Here is a 9,756-nt window from a genome sequence, read left to right as displayed (position 1 = left end):
CAGTGAGATTGAAATCAGATCCATGTGGATACCAAATTCCAAGGTTAGGTGTACCTTTTAGGTATTGGAAAATTCTAACCACTGCTTCGGAGTGTGATTTCTTAGGGTTCGATTGAAAACGAGCACAACACGTTACAGAAAGTGTAATGTCCGGTCTGCTCGCAGTTAAATACAATAGAGAACCAACCATGCTTTTATAAAGAGTTATATCAAAGGGTTCCCCTTTTTCATCAGCATTTAACAATTTCCTCATTGGGGTTGTCATGAGTTTTAAAGCAGACATTTTAAAACATTTCAATATATCGTTGATATATTTGGTTTGATTGATAAAAATCCCATTTGGTAATTGTTTGACTTGTAACCCCAAGAAGAAATTAAGTTGTTCAAGCACGCTCATTTCAAATTTGTTGGTCATAAGGTCACCAAATTCTTTGCATAAGGCCGGGGACGTAGAAACAAAAATAATATCATCAACGTAAATTTGAACCAAGAGAATGTGACTGTGGTTTTTACGGATGAAGAGCGTTGTATCAATCATCCTACGAGAGAAGCCATTTTCCAGCAAATACTTTCTCAAGGTCTCGTACCATGCACGCGGTGCTTAGTTTAGACCGTACAAAGCTTTCTCCAAGTAGTAAACATGATTCGGATGAATAGGATCGACAAATCCTTCAGGTTGGTCAACATAAACTTCCTCTTGAAGATGTCCATTAAAAAAACGGTTTTGACATCATAGTCAAATTGACCTATCTCTTCTTGCATTGCTATTACCCAGTTTGGATCAGGTAAGGCTTGACCCACCGAAGATAGTTCAATCTTACTAAGAAAGGCATAAAACACATATTTCGAGTAGCCCTATGAGTTGAAACTGGAGAAGTAGCATTACCAATAATAAGATCAATTGGATGACTTCTAGTCCATTAGTTGGAATGTGGAAGAGGTCCAGTAGTATTGGTATCCATTAAAACATAAACTGTTGTTAACGTTCAGCCATGATCCTCCAGCTCTAAAGTAACATTGTCTAATGGGTTTGTTTGAATTTCAGGAGAAATTTCTGGAGTTGTATCAACAGATATTTCTTGAATTGGTTCAAGATTAATATCAGGAGGTGGGAGGGAGGATAAAGACACAACTGGTGAATCAGTTGGTGTAGTATCTTCATCAATGAGACTTGGTTGTGTCTCAATTGTAATTGATTGTGTTGGTGTTTCTGGTACGACATGAACAGTTGAGTGCGGATGATGTGACAACCCAAAAATTTCCGACCAGATTTAAACTTTATCTTTATATTATTCTGACACGATAAGCAAAGTTTGTTAAGTTGAATCTCAAGAAGTGTAAATTGTATTCATACATTCATTTAACCTCGACCAAAATCCGACAATTCACGAACCATTATATGAACGGATATGATTATATATGTATATGTGTATATATTATAACTTGAAAACGTTAATCAAAGTATTAGATGTATAATACTTTACATGAATGTATTTGTTTCAAAATATATTTAATATAATTATCGACAGAATTAAAAGATAATTATCAGATAAATTGTGATTATAATTACGGGTCTCTATTATAAGGTCCACTATGATTTGAGAAATCTATTCTTTTTAATAATTTGCAGAATAAATGGTCTACAAGTAGAAACATATTATAAAACTTTAAGATTATTAAAGTTATTACTATTATCTTTATTGTTATAAATTTTAGAAATTATATAAAACGATTTGAGTGTCACGTCTTCTTTAAAACGGATAATGTTAAAATATTTAGAACCACTTTTGACAACTTGTTATTGAATCATTATGATAAAGATAAAGGTTTTAATGTTATCCTGAATTTCAGAATTTTTCTAGAAACCTTTTGACAAATTACAAATGATAACGGTACATGATTTAATTAAATATAAATATATAAATAACTTGCAACGTGTAATTAAAAACGTGTTTATATATATTTTGAAATTATTTAATAAACGATATTAGTATTCGATTAGTGAGTCGATTAATATTTGAACATTTGACGAGTTAGAGTAAACGTTAGTACATAAATGATTCGTACCAATTTATGTTATAATAAACCTTGAAATATAAATAGTTTGAGAAAGTATTTCTAATATTTATAAATTTTATATTTCTAACTAAAAATATATATATATATTTTACAAAGTGATAAAATATAATATTAACTTAGTTATATAACGCTTTGACTTTAAATAATATATATATATATATATATATATATATATATATATATATATATATATATATATATATATATATATATATATATATATATATATATATTAGTAAAAAATGAGACGTCGATTTAAAGAAGCAAATAACCAAAACAATCGAGTGTTAAGGTTACATTTTGAGTGTGAGAGTTTATCGATAACTTAAGGCTATGTTTTGATAAAGGTACGTTACATGAAACGTAAAATACAAGTTTTCTCAGCGTACGAAAGGACGTTCGAGAAACCGGAACTGAGACTTAAGTTGAGCGTTAACGTACAAGTTTTTGGAACTAATGCTTCAAGTCACCTATGTTCGTAAATATAATATAATATATATATATATATATATAATTACATAAATTAATTAAATATATATATAATATTAATAAAAACTGTCGGCGAGCATAATTAATCGATCATGAGCTGGAAGAGGACCTCATACGATCGCATGGGTTCCCCCTCACACCCTCATGCGATCGCATGAGTTGTTTGATGAGGCCAAGTCCATTTAATGGTTGAACGTTCTTAGTTTCTGATTCATTTTTTCATCTATCTATCTCTAGATATTACACCGTATTACTTATGTTATTTATTTTATTTATTTACTAATATTATTATTAAAGATTATTATTAATATTAGGATATTAATATTAGTAGTATTATTAATATTAGTATTTTACATAAAATACTACGATGAGGTCATGTCCAAATGATTTCAAAATGATTTTTCGAGAGGGATAGAGCTAAGGAAATTATGAGTTATAGCTATGGAGATTATGGGTATTGTTCGAGGGTATGCTCGCGAGTCAAATCTTGTGTTTATCATTCCGTTGCGTCTACATACTTTCCTGCAATATTGAATTACAATATTGATACGTGAGCACTCATAACTTAACTTTTATATATTGTTAGTGTATCCCTGACTAGTGCTCGAGTATATTTGATTATGCATGCTTGTACGCTTATTATTGTCATTAGATAGTATATAATGAATCACGAATTTAATACATATATTACTGATATAAGGTATATGATATGCATGTCGTTGGAAAGCTGTCGAAAAATTAATAACTTTTCATTTAGAAAGCGTATGATTTCGATGAACAGATTAAAAGATATCGTCAATTGAATTATCTATAGTTTTAAGTATTATTGTTAAAATGATTATCGTTATCGTTATCGTTATCGTCGTTATTATTGTTATTATTATTATCTAATAATCAATATTATTATTATTATTATTATTATTATTATTATTATTATTATTATTATTATTATTATTATTATTATTATTATTATTATTATTATTATTATTATTAAAATAATTAATATTTTTTTTATCAAAACTATCATTTTATTATTTTTATAATCATTATTATTATTAAAAGTATCATTAAATATTAAAACCATAATTTTTATTAAAATTATCATTTTTAATAGAAATATCATTGTTATTATAAAATATCATTTTTATAAACATTTTAGTATTATTATTAAAAATTATCATTTTGAATAGTTTTATTATTCTTATATAAAATATTATTATTACTACAGTTAATATTAAAAAAGTATCGTTATTATTATAATTATCATGGTTGTTAGAAAATATCATTATAAATCTTAAAAGTTATATTTTCATTTAAACTATCATTTTTATTATTATTAGTATTATTAATAACAACAATATTATTAACATTGTTATTATCATTAACATGATTATAATATTTTTATCATTATTAGTAATATTATTATTATGACATTGGTATTATTATAAAAGATTATTATTAATTATAAAAATTATTACTATCATTAGTAAATATAAATATTGTTATTATAATTAATATTATTATTATTATCATAAAATAATACAACTTTTACTCATTATTATTATCAATATTATTTTACCAAATAATTATGTGATACAAAGATATTTTTACCACACGTATTATAATTACATTAATAATACCTACCACTATATTTTTATGATATTAAGTGAACTTAATAAATGTTATTACTTGAGATATAAAAAAGTATATTTATATATATATATAAACTTTAATATAAATTCTTATTTATTAATAAATGGTTTGTATTATTTACTATAATAAAATCTGATAAATATATTTATATATATATATAAACGACTATATTTAAATTATATAGTAAACATGTATAGTTTTTGAAAGTCATTTTGAGTCAAATTGACTTTTGTCAACTTTTGCATATCAGTCTCGAGCATTAGGATTGTGATACACTAAAACCTGACCTAAATTGCTAGACAGATATTGACCAATATATATATATATATATATATATATATATATATATATATATATATATATATATATATATATATATATATATATATATAATATAGGTTCGTGAATCCGAGGCCAACCTTGCATTTGTTCAATGCCGTCATATGTATTTTTACTACGAAATACAGTACTGTGAGTTTTATTTGCTCCCTTTTTAAATGCATTTGCAATATATATTTTTGGGACTGAGAATACATGCGCTGCTTTTATAAATGTTTGACGAAATAGATACAAGTAATTGAAACTACATTCTATGGTTGAATTATCGAAATCGAATATGCCCCTTTTTAGTCTGGTAATCTTAGAATTAGGGAACTGGCACCTAATTGACGCGAATCCTAAAGATAGATCTATGGGCACTAACAAACCCCAGTCAGAGAATTTGAACTGCTTTAGTACTTCGAATTTATCATGTTCGAAGGGAATCCCTGAATGATGGGGATATTCGATATGCATCTTGTTAAGGTCAATTACCAGGTGTTCACCATATGAATGATTTTTATCTCTATGTATGTGATGTATATTTATGAGAAATGGAAATGAAAATCTTGTGGTCTATTAAAAATGATGGAAATGAATATTGATGATAAACTAATGAACTCACCAACCTTTTGGTTAACACTTTAAAGCATGTTAAAGATATTACTTGGAGTCATTCATGGCATATTTCAAAAGACGTTGCATTCAAGTCGTTGAGTTCAATAAATATTAGATCATTTATTGTTGGATATTATGAAATGGTATGCATGCCTGTCAACTTTCGATGTAATGAAAGTTTGTTTTTTAAAACGAATGCAATGTTTGTAAAATGTATCATATAGAGGTTAAATACCTCGCAATGTAATCATATGTTATTTTATTTGTCCTTATGGATTAGGACAGGTCATCTCATGTGGTATCAGAGCGGTGGTCTTAGCGAACTAGGTCTTGCGTTAGTGTATCTAACGGATAGTTATTAAGATGCATTAGTGAGTCTGGACTTCGACCTTAGCTGCATGTCAAAAAGTTTTACTTATCAATTCTTGTCGAAAATTACATGCTTATCATTTTTAGTCTAGACACATCTTTCTGGATTGATTGCATAAATAGTGTATAGACAAAATTCATATCTTAGCGTATCTACTAATTCATATCTTAATGTATCTGTTACTGTAAACTTTTCCTGACATATTTCAAAGATTCCTCCGTAATTCATGGGATTTTGGTATTATATATGCATATGTAATTTATGTATTAAAGAATACCAAATCTAAGTCTTATAATCTTCCTCATATCGAAAAATCATTTCCCTACTCTGAAGGAGATGGATCCTGCAACCAGTTCCAGTTCTCCGAATTCCGACAGCTATTCCGATATGGAGTTTCACTTGAACTCCGAAAGCAGTGTGACTGGAGTGGATCAACCAATTAGCCATCATCTATTCTGGATGAATTGGGGATGGGTTCGTAGTCTACTTAGTCATTGGAGACAAGAAGAAGGCAATCCCTTCCATCCACCACATTGTCCTCTTGGCGAAGAATCTGAAGCACTTACCGGTGAACCTGTTCATAATACTATTTTCTCTCTCATTTCCAGGGTATCTCATCATAACTATATATTATCTAAAATTATAGATCTTATTCATCCGCTCGTCCGAACAACTGATCATCCCGGTGTAATAGAAAAAGTCAACGAGCTCCGCGCTCGGGTAGTGGCTTTGGAGAATATGGTGCAAAGCTTACAAGCACCAACAGCAGCACTGACAGCAACAGTACCACCATCAACAACATCAACGGTACCATTACCATCACCAACAACAACATCCGCAACCCACACCTTAACATCACAATCTGTACCTCGAGCATCGACATCGTACGCACCATAGATACCAAGGACTACCAACAACAATAACCGATAAAGTATTAATTCATAACTTCATCCGAGAAATATTCTACGGTTAATATGTAATCTCTAAAATTTTAGAGATTACTTATTCTAGACCTAACCATAAATCAGATGAGTGGACCAAAATGATAGAAGAAACCATGACCGGAATGGTGCACGATTTACAAGATAGACTTGTTTTACCAGCAGCATCAACAGTACTGTCAGCATTGAAATGTCCCGTTCATATTGATTATAAACGTTCCATATTAATTGATTTCGTCGCGAGGTTTTGACCTTTATATGAGACGTTTTTCAAAGACTGTATTCATTTTTAAAACAACCATAACCTTTATTATATCGATAAAGGTTTAAAAAGCATTACGTAGATTATCAAATAATGATAATCTAAAATATACCGTTTACACACGACCATTACATAATGATTTAAAATAAGAATATATTACATCAAAAATAATTTTGTTGAATACAGTTTTTACATAATATCATACAAGCATGGAGATAAAATAGACCACAAGATTTCATATTTCAATATACATCCCATACATAGAGATAAAATCATTCATATGGTGAACACCTGGTAACCGACATTAACAAGATGCATATAAGAATATCCCCTATCATTCCGGGAAATCCTTCGTACATGATAAAAATGAATTCGAAGTACTAAAGCATTCGGTACTTTAGATGGGGTTCGTTAGGCCCAATAGATCTATCTTCAGGATTCGCGTCAATTAGTATATCGGTTTACTAATTCTTAGGTTACCAAGCAAAAGGGGCATATTCGGCTTCGATCATTCACCCATATAATGTAGTTTCATTTACTTGTGTCTATTTCGTAAAACATTTATAAAACTGCATGTATTCTCATCCCAAAATATTAGATTTTAAAAGTGGGACTATAACTCACTTTCACAGATTTTTACTTCGTCGGGAAGTAAGACTTGGCCACTGGTCGATTCACGAACCTATAACAAATATGTACATATATATCAAAGTATGTTCAAAATATATTTACAACATTTTTAATACGTTTTACTATTTTAAGTTTATCAAGTCAGCTGTCCTTGTTAGTAACCTACAACTAGTTGTCCATAATTAGATGTACAGAAATAAATCGATATATATATTATCTTGAATCAATCCACGACCCAGTGTATACACGTCTCAGGCTAGATCACAACTCAAACTATATATATTTTTGGAATCAACCTCATCCCTGTATAGCTAACTCCAACATTACTGCATATAGACTGTCTATGGTTGTTCCAAATAATATATATATATATATATATGGGTCGATATGATATGTCAAAACATTTGCATACATGTCTATGGTATCCCAAAATATATTAGAATACATGTATAATACAATATAAGTTAGCTAGGATATGATTAATATAGATTTGTTACCAATTTTCACGTAGCTACAACAAGCAAAAATAACCAATCTTGTTTTACCCTTAACTTCTTCGTTTTAAATCCGTTTTGAGTGAATCCAATTGCTATGGTTTCATATTCAACTTAAGTTTATGAATATATACAGAAAAAGTATAAGTTTATTGTAAGAATTACAGGTTACAAGTCGTTTTTGTAAAGGTAGTCATTTCAGTCGAAAGAACGACGTCTAGATGACCATTTTGGAAAACATACTTCCACTTTGAGTTTAACCATGATTTTTGGATATAGTTTCATGTTCATAAGAAAAATCATTTTCCCATAAGAACAACTTTTAAATCAAAGTTTTTCATAGTTTTAAGTAACTAACCCAAAACAGCCCGCGGTGTTACTACAACGGCGTATATCCGGTTTTACGGTGTTTTTCGTGTTTTTAGGTTTTAAATCATTAAGTTAGCATATCATATAGATATAGAACATGTGTTTAGTTGATTTTAAAAGTCAAGTTAGAAGGATTAACTTTTGTTTGCGAACAAGTTTAAAATTAACTAAACTATGTTCTAGTGATTTCAAGTTTAAACCTTCGAATAAGGTAGTTTTATATATATGAATAGAATGATGTTATGAACATCATTACTACCTCAGGTTTTGTGGATAAACCTACTAGAAATGAGAAAAATAGATCTAGCTTTAAAGGATCCTTGGATGGCTTGAAAGTTCTTGAAGCAGAATCATGACACGAAAACAAGTTCAAGTAAGATTTCCACTCGAAATAAGATTGTTATAGTTATAGAAATTGTATCAAAGTTTGAATATGAGTATTACCTTGTATTAGAAAGATATCTTACTATAAATAAGAAAGATTTCTTGAAGTTGGATGATCACTTTACAAGATTGGAAGTAAGCTAGCAAACTTGGAAGTATTCTTGATTTTATGAAACTAGAACTTATAGAATTTATGAAGAACACTTAGAACTTGTAGATAGAACTTGAGAGAGTTCACTTAGATGAAGAAAATTGAAGAATGAAAGTATTTGTAGGTGTTTTTGGTCGTTGGTATATGGATTAGATATAAAGGATGTGTAATTTTGTTTACATGTAAATAAGTCATGAATGATTACTAATATTTTTGTAATTTTATGAGATATTTCATGCTAGTTGCCAAATGATGGTTCCTACATGTGTTAGGTGACTCACATGGGCTGCTAAGAGCTGATCATTGGAGTGTATATACCAATAGTACATACATCTAAAAGTTGTGTATTGTACGAGTACGAATACAGGTGCATACGAGTAGAATTGTTGATGAAACTGAACGAGGATGTAATTGTAAGCATTTTTGTTAAGTAGAAGTATTTTGATAAGTGTCTTGAAGTCTTTCAAAAGTGTATGAATACATATTAAAACACTACATGTATATACATTTTAACTGAGTCGTTAAGTCATCGTTAGTCGTTACATGTAAATGTTGATTTGAAACCTTTAAGTTAACGATCTTGTTAAATGTTGTTAACCCAATGTTTATTATATCTAATGAGATGTTAAATTATTATATTATCATGATATTATGATATATTACTATATCTTAATATGATATATATACATTTAAATGATGTTACAACGATAATCGTTACATATATGTCTCGTTTCGAAATCCTTAAGTTAGTAGTCTTGTTTTTACATATGTAGTTCATTGTTAATATACATAATGACATGTTTACTTATCATTTATCATGATTAAACATAGTGTAACAATACCGTAATATGATTCATATGTATTTAGTAAGACGTTTTTATAACGATAATCGTTATATATATCGTTTCGAGTTTCTTAATTCAATAAACTCAATTTTATGTATATAACTCATTGTTAAAATACCTAATGAGATACTTACTTATCATAATATCATGTTA

The sequence above is a fragment of the Rutidosis leptorrhynchoides genome, chromosome 2 (genome assembly GCF_046630445.1).
Source record: "Rutidosis leptorrhynchoides isolate AG116_Rl617_1_P2 chromosome 2, CSIRO_AGI_Rlap_v1, whole genome shotgun sequence".
Lineage (NCBI taxonomy): Eukaryota > Viridiplantae > Streptophyta > Magnoliopsida > Asterales > Asteraceae > Rutidosis > Rutidosis leptorrhynchoides.
This window is presented reverse-complemented; position numbering follows the sequence as displayed.